At 39.8% G+C, this 23,284-nt stretch overlaps 1 protein-coding gene across 4 annotated transcripts in view; it reads left to right on the forward strand.

Annotated features, from left to right (window-relative positions):
- The first annotated feature begins 10,964 nt into the window (after positions 1-10,964).
- LOC308593316 (cadherin-19-like) overlaps positions 10,965-23,284 on the forward strand; it is a 63,389-nt gene continuing 51,069 nt past the window's right edge. For all 4 annotated transcript variants that reach the window (XM_081205601.1, XM_081205602.1, XM_081205603.1 and 1 more), the window contains exon 1: positions 10,965-11,192. The gene's annotated coding sequence lies outside the window, so the exon portion shown is untranslated. The remainder of the gene's footprint in view (positions 11,193-23,284) is intronic.

A 23,284-nucleotide genomic window follows, 5' to 3' on the forward strand; every position in this document is an offset into this window, starting at 1 on the left:
TCATTTAAATCCAATGAACCTGTACTTTAGATTACATCGAGCTCCTGAGCATTCAATTTGTTTTTCACCCAGAAGTATTTCATGCAAATGCATCCGTGTTTACACATTTGCACATTTAAGGGAATGCTTAAGAGCAAATAAATCTTTCTATTTCCAACTTGATATACGGTGGAATCTGTACATAAATAATGGCAGTTCATCGCTGTCTGACACATCACGTAAGCAGTCGACACATTTGGATACCATTTTCATTCTGGCAGTTGAAAAATGAGGTCCAATGAAGTCGTTGTCAGTTATTGTTTTTATGTAGAGCATCATCAGAATATAATAATACAACGGGTGAGATCAAAGAACAGTCAAGTACTCTTGTTCTCAGACAATGGTCAGCCAGATGTCCGAAATATGATTGCAAGGCAGGGCAAAAATGAGCAGACCAGCCTGTGATTGTCTGGCCTCTGTATCTGACAATGAGAAATGTTCTGGCTTTGATCATGGGCATTTTAATTCTAGGTACCATGGCTAGCAGCTATCAACAGAGCCAGCCTTCATTAATAGACACACACAATGCATAGAGAGAAAGCTTTTGAAATCCTTAACTGGGTTTATTTTGCAAGAATATTGACTACCTCTCTGGGTATGCTTGAACCTGTGGAAGTTGGATATATACAAACCATGTGTATTCCGGGGTCATAGTAATCCATGGGCGGCTGGGGGCAGTTGACACCCCCAAACCATAATTTCAAGATCTCCTTCCCTCCCTATCTGGTATTCTTCTTCTTTTTATGCTGTAAATGATCCTGTGATCCTTGGATGAAAGGTGAAATATACATTTATATGCTTCTTATATTGTTGTTAGGAGCTAACAGGTTTGCCTTTCAGTGTTTTACATTGCCTCGTCCCTTGGGGGGAAAATCCTGTGAATCCACATGACAGGGATTCTGTTGATGTAATTATAAGCTTTTGGGGAAGTGAAGGGTAGCTAGCTTCATCTCAGTAAACTCTGGACCCTTATCTTCAGTAGGAAAGCCACCCCTTGGGAAGGAGGTACAACTACAAATGTCTATTGCCTAATGTACCATATTTTTTGCTCTATAAGATGCAGCAAACCACAAGACACACCTAGTTTTTGGAGGAGGAAAACAAGAAAAAAATATTCTGAATCTCAGAAGCCAGAACAGCAAGAGGGATTGCTGCACAGTGAAAGCAGCAATCCCTCTTGCTGTTCTGGCTTCTGGGATAGCTGCGCAGCCAGCATTCACTCCATAAGATGCACACACATTTCCCCTTACTTTTTAGGAGGGAAAAAGTGAGTCTTATAGAGCCAAAAATACGGTAATATATTTCCAGACTCTTCTTTGACTACTACTTTGTTCAGGAGCAAAATGTATGCTGGAATCACATCTGGAATACAAAGCATCTTACAGCCAGAGGTAAGATTAAGTTGCCCAGTGACATGTTGTGACAACATTAAGTTCAATGGTAAGATTACCTATTAAAACTTACTATGTTTCCCTTTTAATTCAGCTACAATTACCAGGGGACAAAATAGCTAGCTGAAGTGATAAGGTGGAGCAGAGACTTAAAGGTAAGGCTGGTGCTTCTAATATTCTTTTAACATTTGTGCTTAAACAGATCATTAATTATGCAATTTTGCTACCTTTGGATTAAAGCGGCACTAATTGTGGGAGAAGAAAAAGTGGCACTATGAAATTTGTCAAACTGTCATTGTTCATTTTTTGACAGAAACCGACCCTCTTTCCCTCTCCACTGTGGCCTTCACCACCCCACTGTTCAGCTGTCTGGTTTGACAATTGTTCAGCTGTCCACCAGCAGACGCCTCTTTCACTAGCTTTAAATTGAGAGGCAGTCAGCCTTTATAGCAGGAGGGGGCAATGCCAGCTCACTGTACAGGATTTATTCTGATGAATGGCTGCCAGCCATTTCAGTGGGAGAGAGGCACGGAGGCGTGCTTTTGCAGAACTGAAAGGAATCTCCATTTCTGCAGTATGGTACTGATATTCTCTTAATTTTCCCATTTTCAAAGAAAAAGGGGGAAGAAAACTCAGCCTTCTAATTGACATCACGAACACTGAGTCCACTCATTTTACGCCAACAACTTTAGCAACAATGCAAAAGGCTGGGGTGTGATTTGGTGTGTGTCCATGCAGTCATAGTTAAGAGGAACATGACACTGATTTACAAGAGCTGTTATCTACTAATTCGTCAGGCTATTTTATTGGGCCATTGACAGCGCTTTCAGAATGTCATCTGTATATTTCCTTCCCATTAATAGAGTTCTCATTTCCACAGTTTCTTTTGAATTAAAAGATGAATTGTACTATTTAGAATGTAAATTTAGTCCATACATCAAAAACACACTTGATTGAGGCAGTATAGTACTTCAGACTCCTCACCACAACCCACTCAAGCCGAAGTGCTGATACCAATGGCAATTGGTATCTCCTTTATTCAGCTGAGAAGACCGTGGCTTATATGCAAACTCTTCAAAATATCCAACATATGGATAAAAAGGAACAATGTATAAAATAAAAATAATAATCAAGGTATGAGTCCTTGCAATGCCACCAAGAGTGCAGTTTATGTATAGGAAAATGTCCTGATCCACAGACAGATTACTAATGGCTAATGGGATATGCCACTCCTAAATGCAACTTGTTCTAAGGGCCTCTCCAGACAGGGGTTCGAGTGCAAAATGTTCTTAACACATTAATAGTGCACCAGTGGTGGATTTATTCTGCTTTAGTTTCTGTGATGCTTCTTTAGTGCTACAAAATTATTGCTGTCTGGAGGAACTGCAGCACATCAAAAGCAGGACAAAAAATAAACTGAACAAATTGGGCTTCTTCCAAATGTTGCAGATGCAAGGCAGATCCTGTTGATTGCTGCACACCCTTTAATCTATTTATTAGGAAGTTCTATAAGGAAAAGGAAAACTCTGATGCTAAACCTCCACTGTCTTATGACTATAATCATTTGTTGGAAAGCCTTCAGGAATAAACTCTGAGGAAAAATCTGTACCCACTGTCTTGCAGGACATCTTTGGGAGAAGAAAAGGCTAAGGAGTAAAACCTAAACAAATTCAGAGTGGGAACCCTAAGATTGTTGGATGGTGTCTTGTAGGCCAAGATGGTCCCAAATGTATTGCTTTCCTTTCCTTTGGACCACATCTGTGAGGCTGAGTGTGAGGTCTTGTCATCTGAGCAGCCCAGGACCTCCATACATACTGCCCAGGTTTGTGCCCTGTAGTGGTTACTTGAGTGCTAGTAATGCAGCAAAAACAATATGGGAGGCAGCAGCTACAAGTTACCAATCTCTGCAGCTCCAGCAGTTTGACTTCATCCTCTTGAGACAGATGGGTGGCAACAAAAGTTCTATATCAGAACTTATTTCTGGGTTATGATCGTTACCTTATTGAGATGTGAATGACTGTAACCCTTTGCAATTATTTAACCACTAGAAAGATAGAGCAAATTGCTGTAATGGTCCATTTGACCTAGTAATGTGAGTTCCAATAGCATGAGTTGATTGACATTGGGTGATGAAAACCAAAAGCTTTGCAAAGCACCCATGGATGCCCCAGAGTCCATGCACCTGTAGCGTCTGCTGCAGCAGCTCCCGCCAACGATGAAGTGGATAGGAGCTCCAGACTCACCTTCCTCCTTGAAGGCAGGAGGCAAAGGGCACCATTATAACTCAGCCAGCCTAGTAGTTTGAAATACGGCACTGCTTTGATTGATGGTTTGCTTTATTGAGTGCTATTAGAAACCACTTTGATCACCCAGTGGTGAAAAATGGCTTACAAATGGTGGAATAAATAATGGGTTGTATCTAGTGCTGCAGTTTAGCTGCACAGCAGACTTCCACTTGCATAATGGTACTTTCCCCTTGTTTCTCATGGAACCTCCCAGACAATCTCAATATCTGTTCCAGAGGGTTGGGAGACTAGAGTAAATTTTGGGGTTCCACGAGGAGAGGAAAGGGAAGGGAAGTCTTGTAGCATCAGGGGAGCACTGCTCATGCCACATTAGATACAGTCCAATATAAATAAGATTAAATAAGTTAAAGTTTCAAATGAATAAACACAATTTATTTTTTATTTCTTTGAATTTATAACCTGCTTTTCACCACAAAGTCCCAGGAAAGGGCAAGTACGTTCCACAATACAGTTTTAAAATAATAAAAATAACAATTAAGTTAAGATGGCAACCAGCACCACAACACTGCAGGAAGGGTGCTACACAATAGGGTCTATCGCCACATGACCTTCAGCTGCAGTCAAAAGTGGCCCAGCCCAGGCACAGAATTACTTCCTCAGTTAAAACCTGAGCTGTTTTCGATGAGTTTCTGGTTTTGAAATCACAAAGTGCCTTTCCTCATTTTGATTTCTGGGCTGGCTCTTCCAGGAAACATCACTATGAACAAAGATAATTAAAATGTAGAGACATGTTTTCTTCCATTCTTGCATTTTATTTATTGCACCACACTTCGGTGCAACTCTATCTAGTCTTAATTGTACAATCTACAATTTAATTAAACTGTAATACTTATATATAAGCTAAGGGGAATTTTTATCCTAAGCACATTTTGTGGAATTATGTCCAGCTGATTTCACTAGGAAGTTAAATGCTAAATGAATTTTAGGAATGTCGAGGAATTTAATGCCCCAGAATTGAGTCAGAAGGCTCCTTTTAGCTCAAGTAATGAGAAGATGTGATAGTGTATGAATGAAGGGGGGCAATAGTGACCTTCTTTCTATTCTTTACTGTGTGAACTGAATTTAGCCAGTCAAAGCCATACATTGTATATGACGTTTTTACAGCCATTCTAGAAATAGTCTTCTGGGGCTGAGCTACTTTTCACATCCTCTTATTTTAAACAAACTAAGCTATTTCAGCACTCATCAGACACTCTCCTTCAGAGGTTCCTATAAGATATTTCACAGCAAATGTATTATTGTCACTGAAGAGACTATTTTGACAGTGATGTCTGAACGTTTGTTTATTTATTTGCTGGTTGGAAGCAATCCTTCCCCTTCCCTAAAAACAACAGAATTGAATTTCCTGAAAGATGGCATGGCTGAATAGCTGGAACCATGACCAGATACACTCCTTAGTGTGGCATTTGCAGGTGTTTACCTGAACACTCTTAAACTGTATTTGTGAAGGGGAGACAGGTGTGGGCATACAAGCCCTCTCTCAGAGTTCTCATGCACATTGACTTGCACTTTTGGTGATGAAACCTTCCTTGTGTTGAGAGTGGGTATCAGTTGTAGGAAAAGGCAAAATCCAAGCTAAGGATCATGAGGATAGGAAAGAAAGAGGGGTTGGTTTGCTTAACCAATTTGCATGCCTCCCCTCTGAGTCACGATGCAGGATGCAGCCAGTGCCATCACTTATTAACACTAGTTGGGTAAGATATATAAGCTAGCAGGTACTATATTTGCAAATGACTGCTTCTGATCTAACAATCTGCTTGCACTGCTAATACCTTCCAAAATGTCTTAATTTGCTCATTAAATCATAATTATAACCTACTGTACCTTTAGGCACCTTAGGAGTTTGAAATTCTACCATTTTGCTTGTTATTTTGCTCAGTGGTCAAGCTGTTCTAGCAATTGCCTGGCCCAGGCTGACACCCAAATGGTGTCTCCATCTGGCCAGTGGGTAGCTGGTTCCAGAAATGATTGACCTTGCTGCTGGGCTTGCCAACACTTGATCTAACTGGGACTTTGCTGTTTTGCCTCTAGGATAATTTCTTTTCCTCTTGTCTGCTGGCTAAGCTAGTTCTTCAGCTGGCGTCTCACCAAGCTCACCCAGTTGCAGCTTTTCCATCTGGTTTATTCTTGGAAACATCAACTGATGTTGCTTCTCAATTATAACTCTTTCATTCTCAGCCCTTTTTACATATATCCTCTGTCTACTCTGCACTGCCTTAATCCCTTCCTAAATGCAGAGCCTGAGTCTTGTGATATAACCTCCTGTGCTCCACACCTGTAGCTCTCAATAATGTTCTGCTTTCTTTATCTTCATTGCCACACTTTCCTTGTGCTGTGCACATCATTTTTATTCCTTTGCATTCCATAACAGACCTACTTAGAGTACAGAGGCAGCTAGTTCTATACTGTAATGCACTAAGAGATGCTGTGGGATAGTGATAAAGTCTTTGGCAACAAACAACTGAATTGATGTGATAGTTTGTAATGTTTGTGTACATTCTATATGCTGATAATTTTTAAACTGTATTTAATGTGGTTTTCAATATGAATAAAAAAGATTTACATTAACAGAGCAAATGATGAAATACAAACTTTGTTTCTTTTTGTAAAAAGCAAACCCGAGCTTAAAGAATATAAGGTCAAACCCACCATATAATTAAATACCATTTAATGCACATGTAAAACATGTGGGGTCCCATAAACTGTAATTTGTCCCTCACAGAGCTATAATTCCCAGCACCCTTAACAAATAACAGTTACCACAATTATTATTATTATTATTATTATTATTATTATTATTATTAAGCCATGTGCATAGAATGACTTTTAAATGTGTGGATGTGGGCTATTCATTGCAGCTGTACACATTCAGAACTGGGGGAGTGGGAAGAGGGGGAGGGGCAAAGGGGAAAGTAAGAGCAACTATTGGAGCATAGAGTCCTATTGCAGATATTAATATTGTGCAACATGAAGCAACTGGATGCACAAAAGCTGACTCCTTTTGGAATAAAATTGTCCAGACCCATAAATATGATTCAGAACTTTACTAACCAGAACATCATCAAAACAGGTACAAAACAATCAGCGATACACCCAGAAAGTTGTATAAAGCATAAGCATAACCAGGCATAGGTTCTTCTTCTTAAATGTATAACATAATTATGATCCAGGCTAAAATCAAAGCTCTGTCTGTTCCACAGCTTACATTAGAAGCTCCTGGAGAGAATAATTTTCACATCCTTTTCTCAGTGTGACTGGGGAATCAAAAGACCAAAAGGGGCAATTCCCTTTCAAATGGAAAATTTGCAATTGAATACCTTAATCATGTGATCTAAGGTTAAACACCCATGTGAAGGCTAGCAGACAACATTAACAGTTAATTATCAACTTAGCTGGAAGCTCAGGGACCTCTTTCTAGCTTAGAATACTCTAATGAAATTTTCCAGTGTTGAACCCTTAGCAACATACACAAAGTCATTCTCCATTTCAATGTGTAATTAAACAATTATACTTAACAAGTTCTCCCGGAATTAGGCTTTGAGACCCAGGAGGATTTTTGTTGTTTTTTTACCTTCAACAGAAGAGTTAATAAACAGAAAGGAAAACCATATGGCCTCAAATGAGTCTGGTTTAGGAAGCTCCTTAAAAAGCCAAACATTCTGGGTTAAATTTTCAGAAAGTGCAATCTGTCAGATGTGATTATGATAGCTGCTGAAGGAGAATTTCATGGGGTGGGGGGAATAATAAAAAGTTTGCAATGGTCCATGTTTTGTGAGTTGAGATGAAAGATCAGTTACGCTGAAACACACATCCTTGAATAGGTGTGATTTTTCATTATTATTATTATTATTATCATCATCATTAGTATACATCCCACTCTTACACTAAAAGTCCACAGAACCATGTGCAACATAATTACAAAATAAAAAATTCAAATGCAACAACCAATTTTGAAAAGCAATAACAAAGAACATAGCACAATCAACGCTTACAAATGAAACAAAGCAAAAGCTTAACAGCAGACAGGGTAAATGGTATTACACATTAAAATTGGGAGCAATAATATGAGGTGCTAACACATTAAAAGCCCATTGAAATTAAAGTGTTGCCTAGCAAAAGAAATAAAAAGAGGGACTCTGACAAATCTTGGTTGGGGGAACATTTCATGAGGATCGGCACTACCATGTAAAAGCCCCTATTTCTCATGTCAGGTGCCAAGAGCAAGTGTTAACTTCTGAAGCCTAATTTGAAACGTAGCTCTTAAAATGATAACTTTAGTGAATGCTGACACACTATTTGGGCATACATTTCCATGTTGTGAAAACTGCCTTAGCCTTTTTGTGCTTCTGTAATAAGACACAATGAGGTGACTTTCTTAGTGTGTAGAATGTCCTTCTTCTGCATTGCTCCTTTCTCCTGTCCCACAGCTAAAATCCAAATGGGACACCCTGCCCAGCTGTTTTTAGCCAAAAACAAACAAACCAACAAAGAAAAACATTGGGAGATATCACCACTGACTTCCCATGTAACAATCAATTTCACCCTGATACAGCACGACATCTTTGCCACAAGTATCTGTGATTAAAGTCACAAACATAAATTTGGCCTTGTTTTATGAGGCAACTGGCAAAGGGCTTTCCTGGTGATTGCTTGAAGCAGTTTTGTGCTGATCCAAGCTCTTTAATGCATCTTGTACTGTAAAGTACAAGAGCTAAATTTCCTTGCACACTGCATTCTATACAGTTCTTACATTACAAAATTTTGCTAAAAGCTATCAGGCTGCCCACCGGTGTCAATTGCCTTAGCTTTCTCCTTCCTCTTTTCTCATAGCCAGTATTGCACCATTGAGTGAACTTTGGTCACGATGATCTTTTCCAAGAAAACTAAATTGAAATAATAGATGAAGGAGTAAAGACCAAAAGTGTATCAGAAATAACTAATTTCTGCAGTCCACTGAAAGGTCAAGCAGTTCCTTGTCATACTCCACATCTAGCAACAAGATTCCACTGTGATATTTTCCAAAGAGGTAGCCATGGTAGTCTGCTGAAGAAAAAACAGCAAAAAAATCTTGTACAATCTTAAAATAAGACATTTGTGCACCTGACATAGGCAATGCATCTGATGAAGCAGACTCGAGCTCACAAAGCTTATGCCATAGTAAATTTATTTCTCTTTAAGGTGCCACAAGGATCTTTGTTGTTTTTAAAATATTTGTGGTTGTCCATGTGGTTTGTGCTATTAGTAAAACCTTGTATATGTACCACACTTGCATCTTCATTTTGTTTAGGAAACTACAATGAGCATGTCACTGAAATCCAATAAAATATAAAGGAAGAAAAATGTACTGCACAACTGATCGCCTATAGCAGGGGTCGGCAACCTAAGGCCCATGGGCCAGTAGCAGCCCACAAGGCTTGTCTAACCGGCCCATGCGCATGGGCGCTCCTCCGACCCGGATGTGCACCAGAAATAGCATGTGCACATGCATACGAGACAGAGAAGCGCATGCACACACGCTATTTCTGGTGCACTTCCGGATCAAAGGAGCGCCGGGAATAGTGTGCGCACACGTGCACATGCATACAAGACAGAGAAGCGCATGCACACACGCTATTTCTGGTGCACTTCCGGGTCGGAGGAGCGCCGGAAATAGTGTGTGCACACGTGCACAGGCACTCCTCCAACCTGGACGAATGCGCATGCCCACACGCTCTGGCCCATTCTCCGACAGATGGAGCGTTGACCGGCCCATCCTCCAATTAAGGTTGCCAACCTTTGGTCTATAGCTTTGGATATCCTCTTCTCAAACTGTTATGTGATCCATGATCCTAAATTCATTAAAAGTTCACGGGATGGATGGGACAAAATGAAACCCTCCCCAAAGAACTATAAAGGGAATAAATTTCTCCAATTTGGGGGGAAGCCGGTAGATGCTTACCATAAGTAACCTTAGGAGGCAGCCAATGACTTTCCATTTTTATTGCTTTAGTAACTTAAAAAAAAAACAACAAAAAAACAACAACCATGCCACTTACTGTGTTGCAAGATTCCCCCAACCCCAGCTTGCTATGAGCCACACTTCCTGGAATGCCTTGAAAGCAATGCCACATCATAATATCATAAAACTGTAGAGTTGGAAGTGACACGAAGGGTCAACTAATCTAACCATGTGCAAACCCTCCACCTCCCGCCCCTCGCAGGTTGCATTGCATCAATAGCCAGCTGATGTAGTTTGGGCTCTTTTCATAGCTTCCCATGGACCACACTTCTGGAAGGTAAGTGGCAATAGCCTTCCCAACATGTTGAAAGAATTTCTCTTTCCCCATGCCAGAAAGTAGCAGAAAATCTGTCTTTGTAGTCACAGTGGGAGAATAATTTCAGGAAATTGGAAATAGAGATAGTAATGATAGTAATAATACTACTAATGTTCCAGGGCAGGTTACAACAATTACAGGTAAAAAGGTTAAGGTAAAGGACCCCTGGACAGTTACGTCCAGTCAAAGGTGACTATGGGGTGCGGCGCTCATCTCGCTTTCAGGCCGAGGGAGCCGGCATTTGTATGCAGACAGCTTTCCGGGTCATGTGGTCAGCATGACTAAACTGCTTCTGGTGCAACAGAACACCGTGATGGAAGCCAGAGCGCATGGAAATGCCATTTACCTTCCCGCTGCAGTGGTACCTATTTATTTACTTGCACTGGTGTGCTTTTGAACAATTACAACACAATATTGAAAACAGCTTATTACAACGGAGAACTATAAAAATAAGATGGGCCCTAAAAATATACATTACAAGTGTCAAAAGCTGGCTGAAATTAGGGTGCAGAGCTCTATGAAAAGAATAAGGTCGGCACGATCCACTCAGAGACTGGGAACAGGAAGGATTATTTAAGAATTTATAGAAAAATATATTTAAGGAAGCAAAAGGGGAGTGCTGCAGAACCAGTCCTTTACTTCATATTACTTTGTAGCTCCTGTAAAACGATCAATTGTTTTCTTAACATCTAAGTGCAGGGCACGTCTATTTCATTTGCAAAACACTCACACAGAAAATGACTCTTCTCTTTAACACATCTGGTCCTTGCCAGTAAGTCCTTTTTCCAGACGAGAGAAAGAAAGAAAAAGAAAGAAAATCCGTTTTCATTTTGCTCACTACATCCGTCTTGCATCATTTCAATGCTGGGTTCAGCCTGAACTTCAGAGAAGCATTATGATGTTTTGCACAAAAGAGCCTATGTTTTACTAGGAACACCCAAAATAGCAAGCAGTAAGCAGTGACATACTGTGAGTTTTCAAATCCCAAAGCATAAGTGCCTTTTACTGGCAGGAAATTGTTTCTTCCCAAAGCTTTCAGAAGGCTCTGAAGTCAAAATAACTTCTTTCTTTCATCAGATGTTTAAGCCAATTTTTTTGTATTATTCATTCTTCAAAAGCAAGGAGGGCCTGGTGCCGCACAGGTAAGTTTTCAATACCTTTTTTTTAAAAAAAGAAATATTTGTACTGGTTTTAATAAAAGAATAAAATCTAAAACGACTTCAAATGGGAGTTTTGGAATGACCAATACTCTAGTTCTGAATACGTTTACTTGGAATTGACATCTTTTGATTGAGGTAGACACTTTACACTTCAAGAAATGTGTTTTGGATCAGAGTGCAAATCTTCTTGTTGTTTACAACAATAGTAGCTTACAATCATACTGCTATTTATTTTCTCTCTAAGCAACCTGGTAAACTCGGATAGGCAGAGAAGTAGTGCTTTGTCTAAAGGGATGCATCAAGATGGAGCCAGGTGTGATAAAGTTGTACATATATTTCTTTGGCCTCATTGTCATTTGAAATCTATGAAGTGTTTTTAGGTTTTGGAAGCAGCATAAAAAAATCTGCGAAACATCTTTGAAGCAAATACAGTAATGGGATAAAAAATAACCACATTTAATGATCATATCATCATTATCACAGCAATAAAACAAATGGTTTCTTTCCTGCTGAGGAGAGATAGAGAATGGGACTTTTCTGTAATTTCTCCAATATAAATATGTTATTTTGTGCAAACTTGTTCAGATATTATTTTACAAGTTTAGTAAATGTTGAATATTTCACCAACAATGCAATCCTAAGCATATTTAGTCCAAAGAAGTCCAATTGATTTCAGTGGGAATTAGTTTCTAGTCACTGAGTGTGTGTTTAGGATTAGTTTTCCTTAACTAAAGCTGCAGTCCTAAGCAAATCAACTCAGAAGTCCATTCAATTGAGCATTCATGAGGGAAAAGTTTCTACTTTTATGCCAAAGATTTGTTAAAGCAGTTATCTATCTCTGCTCATAGAAGGCACCAAAATTTGATCAAAAAATACATGGAAACAATAGATTTGCTTTCATTCAGAGTATCTTCATTTGCAGAGTGTACAGTTCCCTGATTCCTTCCGAAACAGTTTCATAACTAATTTGTTGCATAATTCAGCACCTTACTACAACAGCGGTCAACCTCAGCAATTCATATTTCTCTTTCATTTTGGTTTATAGTTTCAAACAATGTGCTCAAATAGCCAAGACCTCTGAGACAAATTGCTATGACTTTATTAAACTGCAGATTTGAAATTGTAGTATGCCATGAAAATATTACCACAAACACTTTCCTTTAGGAAAGAACTATTGAAAATGCTACTCAAATTAAAGCTACAGGGATAGTTCTGGATTTATTTATATGCAAAAGTTTGGAATTTTGCATGGGAGGAGGCAGAACTGTAACAGCAGAAAAAGTTCTATGTGTATACACAATGACTGGAAGTCTATAAATTAATGCAAATATGGCTTGCTCTAGAGTAAAGAAATATATGCATCTTGGAATATTTTTTGAAGAAAATCAATTTTTGATCATGCTGAATATACTGTTCAGTTTTTTAAAAATGTTTTTTCATCTACAGCATTATAATTCACAGGTTCAAAATGTTTTGCTTATGAGCAAAGAACCTGTTTTAATAATTTAATTTTTAAAAATTGTGATGGGAAAACTGCAGCTATAGTTACTCAGAAGTTTGAAGTTCATTGTATATTTTAAATGGTTTAACAAGGAGCAGTTGTTGTTGTTTTCAAATGTGCCTTTTACTGTCTTTTCTTGAACTTGTAGATAAATTGAATAGACTGAGAAGTTCAAGAAAAGACTAACCTTATACTGAAGACAAGTGGAACATTAAAACCTTGAAGACAAAGACATAATTCAGCCAAAGTTCAATGTGTTCCATTTATTTCAATGAGGGAGAGAACTAAGCAAGTGGTCATTTTGATGGATTTTAGTTAACCCAAATAGCACAAATAACTGAAACTCTTCAAAATAAGAGGCAGGAAGACACTGTGAATGGAGTTATAGGCCAAAATTCAGCTTAACCCTGGCCATACAAACAGAATGTTTCACCCTAAAATGCTAGCTCTTGACTCTACACCCACACACAAATAGTTTTCCTTTAAATTTTGAAAGATGAAGGGTTTTTATTTTATCTCTTTGACACTGTGAGATTATTTCAGCTACAGTATGTTTTTAGGTAGGTTGAAAATAGATTCCTGTTTCTCAAGGTGTCTAAAGCGGAAGAAATGGTCATAGCTCCATCAAACAAAATTACTTTTATGTTGAGAAAGATGAAAACACCAGCAGTTAAAAAACCAGCAACTTTTCCTCTCTTGAAACTTCTTTTCTGTTTGAAAACTCTTCTACATTTTAAGGCATGGTGGATGCTGTGTTTTAAAAAGATACTGACAATTTCTGTATTTAAACACTTCAAGTAAAGCATACAATCTCCGTACCGTTTGAGAGAACCGATTTGGAGCTGAATTGTGTCCTAATTTTATCAATGCTAATGAAAGAGAGAAAGAAAAGAATTGTAGCTCTTGTGTGTCTCTGAAGACTAGTTCACACATTCATGAACATAGCTTGTTTTTCTCATCACTTGAATGCTCAGTTATTGAAGCAGGTTCACATATGCATGTTTGCTTCTTAATTACTACAACATCACATATTGACATGCCCAAATACCTCTATTCTCAATGCACATCGATCAAGGGAGGGAAAGCTCTGTATTGCTTGCACATATTATTATATCTGTCCATAGCTCCCACATATGTAGCTGTATGAGTGGGAGACATTGATAAATGTTCAAATTATCATGCAAAACTGAGAGCAGACCCTAACATTATTTCAGTAATCTTGGATCCCTAGCTCCTGAACAGGAATTATGAATGGCGCACTGCAAATATAAAGCCAAAGACAGAATAATATTGCTTCACATAATGCTGAATGCAGTGTCTTACAATGGCGTCAGTTCTCACAATCAGCCACACACCATCAATCCGGTATATAGCAATGAAGTATCAAGAAATTAAGCTGTTGTATACAAGGCTACCAAATCTTGCTTGCCATAAATAAATTTATGGACCTATATGAGTGAACTAGCTCAAAATGATCAGATATCAGTGTAAGAATATTCCATTGTACTTGTCTTGCATTTACCAGACAAATGAGGAAGGAGTGAAAATGCACATATTGGCCACACCTTAAGCACAAATAGGCCTTCCTGCTGCATCCATTGTTGCTGTTGTCATCCATCTGTCTCAGTGGACAATGGAAGAGTGTGCCTTTAGGGTAAAGTCAAACTGCTGGTGAGTTACAGCAACTGCTGTGGCTGTAGAGACCGATATGGGGGAGACATGTTTTATTGCAGGTGGGGCAGATGAAGGTGTCTGATTTTGCTGCTATAGGTGTGCCATGGTGTTTCTTCTCTCTGTGATTCTCCCAGCAGTCATTCCCCCTGACTGCTGTTGATACATGACCTGACTGTCTGTCTCCAGGCACTGTGATCATCCGCAAGGAATTCCCACATGGCAACGATAATGTTGTCAGCATTCATTTCACATAGACAGCTTTGTAATGCAGAGAGCTGGTCTGTCAATGGGCCTGGTGCCTGAAGCCAGCTCCCCAGAGAGCACGTGCTGGGAATGTGCACTTGGGAGAGTACATCTCTGTTTGGAGACCCTGTCCTGCCATGTTTGACATGGCCATTCATTGACAGCCATCCCTTCAGCTGAAGTGTGAAGGGCTCCTATAGATGTACTGTACAGATGCAGATGTGCAGGCCTTTACTAAACCAATGGTAGCTGTGTTAGAGGAGGCTCCTGAGTGTACATCTGTACTCTTCACTCTTCCACAGGGCATGTGGCCAGGATATGGCATTGGGGACAAACATGTGACCAGGCAGAGTATTGTGGGCAGGCATTCTGCATCAGCCACACATGTATGCAATGGATTTTCAGGCATCAAGTGATCAATGTGTTTGTATGAATCAGTCCTCAGACAAGACATTTTTACATTCTTTCCGTTGGCTACAGGTAATGTCTTAAATTAGGGCCAATCCACAAGGGCACAGAGTGTATGACTGGTTTATTTTCTTTGTTTAGCTGTCTTTCTAAATTCACTTTAGCTGCAGAATGGTGAGTGAGTTGCTATCTGGATTATGATGCCTTTGCCATCAACCAGTTTTTTGAGAGTTCCCCGTGTCACGCCTAATTAAAAGAAGTCCTTACATGACCTGTTTGCTGTCCTAACCCCTTTACTTAGTTCCATACATTGATATACTAAAGGCCAACATGGAGCTTTTGCTGGAAAGCAAGAGACAATTGAAGTGCAAGCAAACACATCTTTGATAGCTTACTCTGTGCTATAGATAAGGAATCTAGGTATGAATCTGAGTTGTGAGATTAACAGTGCAATCCAAATTTAAGATCTGCTTCAATGAGAAAGTTTGGAATAGGCAGATCTTGGTCTGTCCTGGCTCAAGTCATCTTGGCTGAACTGAAGCTATGCTGGTGGAACTTAAGCCGAGAGAATTTATGCCATTGTAAATTCCCTAATGTTATGCATTAGCAAGGTTTTGTGCCAAGTGCTCTTCAGCTGACACTATTGCTTCTGCCACTGAGTTAGAGAAAGCCATCTTGTAATTAAATCAGATAGATGATACTCCTCAAGCAGAGGATAGCTGATAAAATTATGTGGAAAACCCAACAAGACTTAGAATAACAGCATCAAAAAACAAACCAAAAATTGACCAATGCTGTTGTACAGGAAGCAAAAATCATACTCAGAGAACTGAACGCAAAGTGTGTTTACCAGTGGTTCCTCGTCATCCCGGAAATAAGTGACAAGTGGGGTGCCACAGGATTCTGTCCTGGGCCCACTGTTGTTTAAGATATTTATAAGCAACTTGGATGAAGGAATTGAAGGGATGTTCATCAAATTTGCAGATGACACTAAACTGGTAGAGGGTAGCCAATGCCACAGAAAACAGAACCAGGATACAAGATGAATTTAGCAGATTAGAGAATTGCCCCTAAACTAACAAAATGAATTTCAATAGAAGCAAATGTAAGGTTTTGCACTTAGGCAGGAAGAACCAGCTGTATAAATATAAGATGGGGACACCTGGATTGCCAATGGTACATATGAAAAGGATCTAGGGGTGTTAGCAGAGGACAAATAGCACATGTATCAGCAGTGTAATGCAGCAGCAAAAAAGCAAGTGCTGTTCTAGGCTGCACCAACAGAAGTATAGTGTCCTGATCAAGGGAAGTCATGTTGTTGTTTAGTCGTTTAGTCGTGTCCGACTCTTCGTGACCCCATGGACCAGAGCACGCCAGGCACTTCTGTCCTCCACTGCCTCCCGCAGTTTGATCAAACTCACGCTGGTAGCTTCAAGAACACCATCCAACCATCTCATTCTCTGTCGTCCCCTTCTCCTTGTGCCCTCCATCTTTCCCAACATCAGGGTCTTTTCCAGGGAGTCTTCTCTTCTCATGAGGTGGCCAAAGTATTGGAGCCTCAGCTTCACGATCTGTCCTTCCAGTGAGCGCTCAGGGCTGATTTCCTTCAGAATGGAGAGGTTTGATCTTCTTGCAGTCCATGGGACTCTCAAGAGTCTCCTCCAGCACCATAATTCAAAAGCATCAATTCTTCGGCGATCAGCCTTCTTTATGGTCCAGCTCTCACTTCCATACATCACTACTGGGAAAACCATGGCTTTTACTATACGGACCTTTGTTGGCAAGGTGATGTCTCTGCTTTTTAAGATGTTGTCTAGGTTTGCCATCGCCTTTCTCCCAAGGAGCAGGCGTCTTTTAATTTCTTTTAATTTTAAAGGCACTGCCTTTCTTTGGGATTGGGATGTAGACTGATCTTCTCCAATCCTCTGGCCACTGCTGAGTTTTCCAAACTTGCTGGCATATTGAGTGTAGCACCTTAACAGCATCATCTTTTAAAATTTTAAACAGTTCAGCTGGAATACCATCACTTCCACTGGCCTTGTTATTTGCAGTGCTTTCTAAGGCCCATTTGACTTCACTCTCCAGGATGTCTGGCTCAAGGTCAGCAACCACACTACCTGGGGTGTACGAGACATCCATATCTTTCTGGTATAATTCCTCTGTGTATTCTTGCCACCTCTTCTTGATGTCTTCTGCTTCAGTTAGGTCTTTACCACTTTTGTCCTTTATTATGGTAATCTTTGTACGAAATGTTCCTTTCATATTTCCGATTTTCTTGAACAGATCTCTGGTTCTTCCCATTCTGTTGCTTTCCTCTATTTCTTTGCATTGCTCGTTTAAGAAGGCCTTCTTGTCTCTCCTTGCTATTCTTTGGAAATCTGCATTCAATTTCTTGTATCTTTCATTATCTCCCTCGCATTTTGCTTGCCTTCTCTCCCCCGCTATTTGTAAGGCCTCGTTGGACAGCCACTTTGCTTTCTTGCATTTCTTTTTCATTGGGATGGTTTTAGTTGCTGCCTCCTGTATAATGTTGCGAGCCTCCACCCATAGTTCTTCAGGCACTCTGTCCAGCAAATCTAAATCCTTAAACCTGTTCCTCACTTCCACTGTGTATTCATAAGGGATTTGGTTTAGATTGTATCTTACCTGTCCAGTGGCTTTTCCTACTTTCTTCAGTTTAAGCTTGAATTTTGCTATAAGAAGCTGATGATCTGAGCCACAGTCAGCTCCAGGTCTTGTTTTTGCTGACTGTATAGAGCTTCTCCATCTTTGGCTGCAGAGAATATAATCAATCTGATTTCGATGTTGCCCATCTGGGGATGTCCATGTGTAGAGTCGTCTCTTGTGTTGTTGGAAAAGCGTGTTTGTGATGACCAACTTGTTCTCTTGGCAGAACTCTATTAGCCTTTGCCCTGCTTCGTTTTGATCTCCAAGGCCAAACTTGCCAGTTGTTCCTTTTATCTCTTGATTCCCTACTTTAGCATTCCAATCACCTATAATGAGCAGAACATCCTTCTTTGGTGTCACTTCTATAAGGTCTTGTAAGTCTTCATAGAATTGGTCAATTTCAGTTCCTTCAGCACCAGTAGTTGGTGCATACACTTGGATTACTGTGATGTTAAAAGGTCTGCCTTGGATTCGTATCGAGATCATTCTATCATTTTTGAGACTGCATCCCAGTACAGCTTTCGCCACTCTTTTGTTGACTATGAGGGCCACTCCATTTCTTTAACGGGTTTCTTGCCCACAGTAGTAGATATGATAGTCATCCGAACTGAATTCGCCCATTCCCGTCCATTTTAGCTCACTGATGCCCAGGATGTCAATATTTATTCTCGCCATCTCATTTTTGACCACATCCAACTTACCCAGGTTCATGGTTCTTACATTCCAGGTTCCTATGCAATATTTTTCTTTACAGCATTGGACTTTCCTTTCGCTTCCATGCATATCCGCAACTGAGCGTCCTTTCGGCTTTGGCCCAGCCGCTTCATCAGCTCTGGATCTACTTGTACTTGTCCTCCGCTCTTCCCCAGTAGCATGTTGGACACCTTCCGACCTGAGGGGCTCATCTTCCAGTGTCATAACTTTTATATGCCTGTTGTCTTTGTCCATGGAGTTTTCTTGGCAGGGATACTGGAGTGGCTTGCCGGTTCCTACTCCAGGTGGATCACGTTTGGTCAAAACTCTCCACTATGACCTGTTCATCTTGGGTGCCCTGCTCGGCATCGTTCATAGCTTCTCTGAGTTCTTCAAGCCCCTTCGCCACGGCAAGGCAGTGATCCATGAAGGGGAGGGAAGTCATAGCCCAACTCTATTCTGCCTTGGTTGTTCCTGGAGTACTGGGGCCAGTTTTGAGTACCACAATTTAAGAATGATATTGTTATTGACAACTTGCAACATGTGCAATTTCATTGTCCTGCATGGGACAATGACAATAAAGACATATCGTATTGTAGGAGGGTGACCATGATGCTCAAGGGTCAGGAATGGTTATGAGGAATGGTTGACGGAGTTGGGTATGTTTAGCTTGGAAAAGAGAAGGCTAAGAGGAGTTCTGATAAGCATCTTCCAGTATCTAAGGTGCTGTCTCATGGAAGATGGTGGAAGCTTGTTTTCTGCTGCTACAGTTGTATGTCCAAAACCGATGGCTTCAAGTTATGGGAAAGGAGATTTCGACTCAACATCAGGAAGAACTTTGATTGTAAGACGTATTTGACAGTGGAACAGACTCCTTTGTAAGGTGATGGACTCTCCTTCCTTAGGGGTTTTAAAGCAGAGGCTGAGTGATCTTCTGTCATGGATGCTTTAGTTGAGATTCCTGCAATGCAGGGGTTGGACTAGATGAGTCTCTGGGTCCCTTCCAACTCTACAATTCTATGATTCTTTGACTGTTCCTGTTGGTAGTGGTGTGAGGGTGGAATAGAGAATACTGCTGTGAAATGTAAGTTCTAAATTTATTTAATGGTGGAAAACATATATCATAGTATTGCTTTATTATGTAAATTTTAAAATAAGTTTAAAAATGAATTTTCACATTCCTTCCCTACCAGTGAAAATTCCTTTTAAAAAGCACTGAAAGTAGTGGCAAACAGGATCCTATACTTCTGTGGTGCCCTACACAATTTCCAGATTTCTGTGCCATACTAACTCCTCTGTGCCATAGTAACTCCTCTGTAAGAGTGTACCAGCACCATCTGGCATCTATCAGATGTTAGCTAGGGCAAAAAACGAGAGCATAGGACTCCTCTGGACCTATTTCCTAAGCATTCACCCTCATTTGTTTGTCCAAAGCTCACAGGAGGAGTTTGTTTATTTTGCAGGTAGATTATAGGGTAATGAGCATTCATCCAGATTTGATTGTGGGGTGTTGATGCCTCTTGGTATTGATGCTTTGTTGCCTCCACATTTTTCAATGCATTTGATGACCACTTTCCTTAATGGGTTTGTTGTGCCAGGTTGACAAGAGCCCTTTTGTCCACTTTAATTAAATAAACCTAAATTTCCAGTATGCACTTGAATTGTTTCTGCAGAATACTGGCAATCTGAAGGCTACCATAGCAATTGTTTTTCTAGTGCCTTGCTCCTGAGATTTCCAGTTCTTTGTGGAGATGCTGTGCTGGATCAAATGTAGTTTTAAATGTACCTGATGTGCATATAGTCCCATAAAGTGAGTCCCAAATGTATCCAATGAAGCTTAGCTCTCTCTTTGTTTTTATGACCACAGTCTTCTCCAGAAAAGCATTTAAGCTTTCTTAATTTCTCTGATCTTTAATGAGCATTATTTCACATATTTTTGACTGAGCTCATCTTCATCTTTCTAAGGACTGCAATATATACAGGCATCATCAATTAGATAGTTCAAAAGCATCTTATTTTCTGTCATTAACATATTTGTGTGTGTAGACACAGAAAGCTGAGCAATCAACACAATTTACATCTGCATAGCATTTCCAAAAGCTCCTCATGGATTTCAGGAGTCACTTTTTTAAGGAAAATGACCAGGTATTCCAGCTATCTAATGATGTAGCATTTGAATCCAATTCAATTTATATGTTAAATGTGTTGTAAGGAACAGTGAAGTGGTCTGTTAAGGATTCCCCTCTATTCAGAGGTGGAGCTAGCTGCGCACCCGGGGGTGGGACTAGCTGCCCGGGGGGTGGGGCTAGCCACCTACCTTGCCACCCACGGAGGCGGGGTGAGCATTCAAGGGGGCGCCACCCATGGTGAGCGTCCCGGGGGGAGGCGCGGCGATATTACCTCCCTCTGGGATGACATCCAGGTCAGACTGCACCCACCATACACCCCTTCCTCCGCTAGTGCCTCTATTTATATTTGGTTACCATCTTTTCTTTTCTTTTTTCATTTTCCAAATGGCATCTTGCCATATCATATAGAAACCTATGTATCTGTATTATTTAAGAATTGGCCTGAGACCCTTAATGACTTCAATTATGACAGACTAAACTATTCTCATTTGCTTTCCAGTCAAATGACAGAAGATAATGCATGTAGAAAATGTGAGAACAACAGCTTCTGCCAGAGAAAAGTTTAGTTCCACCCCAACATAAAATTTCCAGTTTCAGATTGAGAGGAATGTCATTGTATTTTCTTTCTTGTAAAAATAAATTAATTAAAAGCTGAATGAAATAGAATGAATAGTTCAATCAACCTTTTATCTTAATTTTTATACATCTATATCATCTATCTTTTATCTATTTATCTAATTAATGACTGCTTTTAATTTGTAATTTAATTTTGAAGCTCATATGCATGCACTAATTTCCCCTTTTGTTCATGCAATAAAATGGTCACAACAGATTGCTCTTACCTAAACTATAAGTCTGCATAAAGCACTGCCTTCTTTCATAAACTCAGGGTTAAATCTACATTGTTCCAAACTACCTTGGCATTCAACTCAATTTAAGGCTATTCTGAATAATTGGTTTCCACTAATAATATTTTATTTTTGTTCTATCCTTCTTTGTTCTCTTCTGCATAAAATAGCATAAAACTATTACGAAGCTATTTACGTGTGAGCCATACTTAAAACATAAAACAATATAACAAAACGCATAAAAGACAATGTCTCCTAAAATTCACCATGAACAAATAGCATTTAGAGTATGCACTGCAAAGTGCAGTGTTTTAATGTGTTACATAGCAATCATAAAGCTACTTGTCTTGGGTTAGTTCCACTTGACTTATGTGAAACAGTCCAGTACATACCTCACACCAGGAATAAAGAATTGGAAAATCAAGCATTTGGGTAACACATTGTCAGAAATTATTATTTGCTATATAAATGAATAAAACCAAACCAAACAAATGTAGGCAGATACAATCTGTTCAAGCAGGCAAGAAATCTCCTCTGTCTACCCCAGATGAATTCACACAGGTGTGCTCATAGGCAAACAGCATCTTCCATTAAAGATTCAGAATGACAATTTTCACAGGAGCACCTAGATTTAATCTGAAGCCTCAATTGCCACAACCTTTGACAGGAGATGTTTGTGGGGAGGTCTTACAGAATGGCCCAACAGAAACAGAAATAAGCTTCTCCAGGCCAATTCTGAATTAAGGACCAAGGATCAAGTCTAATTTAGTCTAAGTTGCATGTTTGGAGTTAGGCCCATTACAAACTGAATCCATGGGAGCTTGCCTGATCCTACCAGGGAGAATCAATGGGCTGATTGTGACCAAGCTTTGAGCTATTTTATTCTGCTTATTCTAGTGATTATGATTTATTATTACAAGCCAAATAGACCAACTAAGTTAGTTCTTGGTATAAGTTTTCGTGTGCATGCACACTTCTTCAGATACACAGATACACAGTGTGTATCTGAAGAAGTGTGCATGCACACGAAAGCTTATACCAAGAACTAACTAGTTGGTCTTTAAGGTGCTACAGGAAGGAATTTTTTTATTTTGACTATGGCAGACCAACACGGCTACCTATCTGTAACTGAAGCCAAATAGAGTCAGAGATCTAAATTTAAAATAACAGATCCTCCAAGTGTCCCTATTTTCCAGGGACATCCCTGATTTAGAGAAGCTGTCCCAGTTTCTGATTGATCCCGGAATGTCCCACTTTTCCATAGGACATCCCTATTTTCATTGGAGAAATGTTGGAGGGTATGGAGTTATCTGATCCCTGAGCTGTCTGAAAGCAGCCCTGTATAGGAAGATTTTTTTTAATGTTTAATGTTTAATAATTTTTTTATATATGTTGGAAGCTGCCCAGAGTGGCTAGGACAACTCAGTAAGATGTGTGGGTATGAACAGTAAAATTATTGTTATGGAATGGGGTGTCCCTATGTTCATTGGAGAAATGTTGGAGAGCATGAAATAAATGAATGACATCCATGAGCAGGAATATGAGTTGGACTGCAGGGTTCTTCAGCAGTTGTCTCCAGATGTTGCGCATCATCCCTGACCAGTTTGGTCAATAGTGAGAGATTATAGGAGTTGTAGTCTAACAGCATTAGGAAACCAAGGCTGAAGAACACTATTGGAGATGCATCATACTTTTGTCATGGGGACACCACCACATCTACTGACTTTATTGATTATATTAGCCATGAGCTGAAACTTGTTCTACATTTCTCAGAAGCTTTCTTTTGCTGCAAAAGAGGCTTCCATTTGTCTGCATTGCTTGCAGCACACTTGGGAGTTCCTTAATAATTTCCATGTGGGGTAGGGTGGGGATAAGCTTACTTTATCATAAGGTAGTGATGGGTGGTATGTG

The sequence above is a fragment of the Podarcis bocagei genome (genome assembly GCF_964188305.1).
Source record: "Podarcis bocagei genome assembly, chromosome: 8".
Lineage (NCBI taxonomy): Eukaryota > Metazoa > Chordata > Lepidosauria > Squamata > Lacertidae > Podarcis > Podarcis bocagei.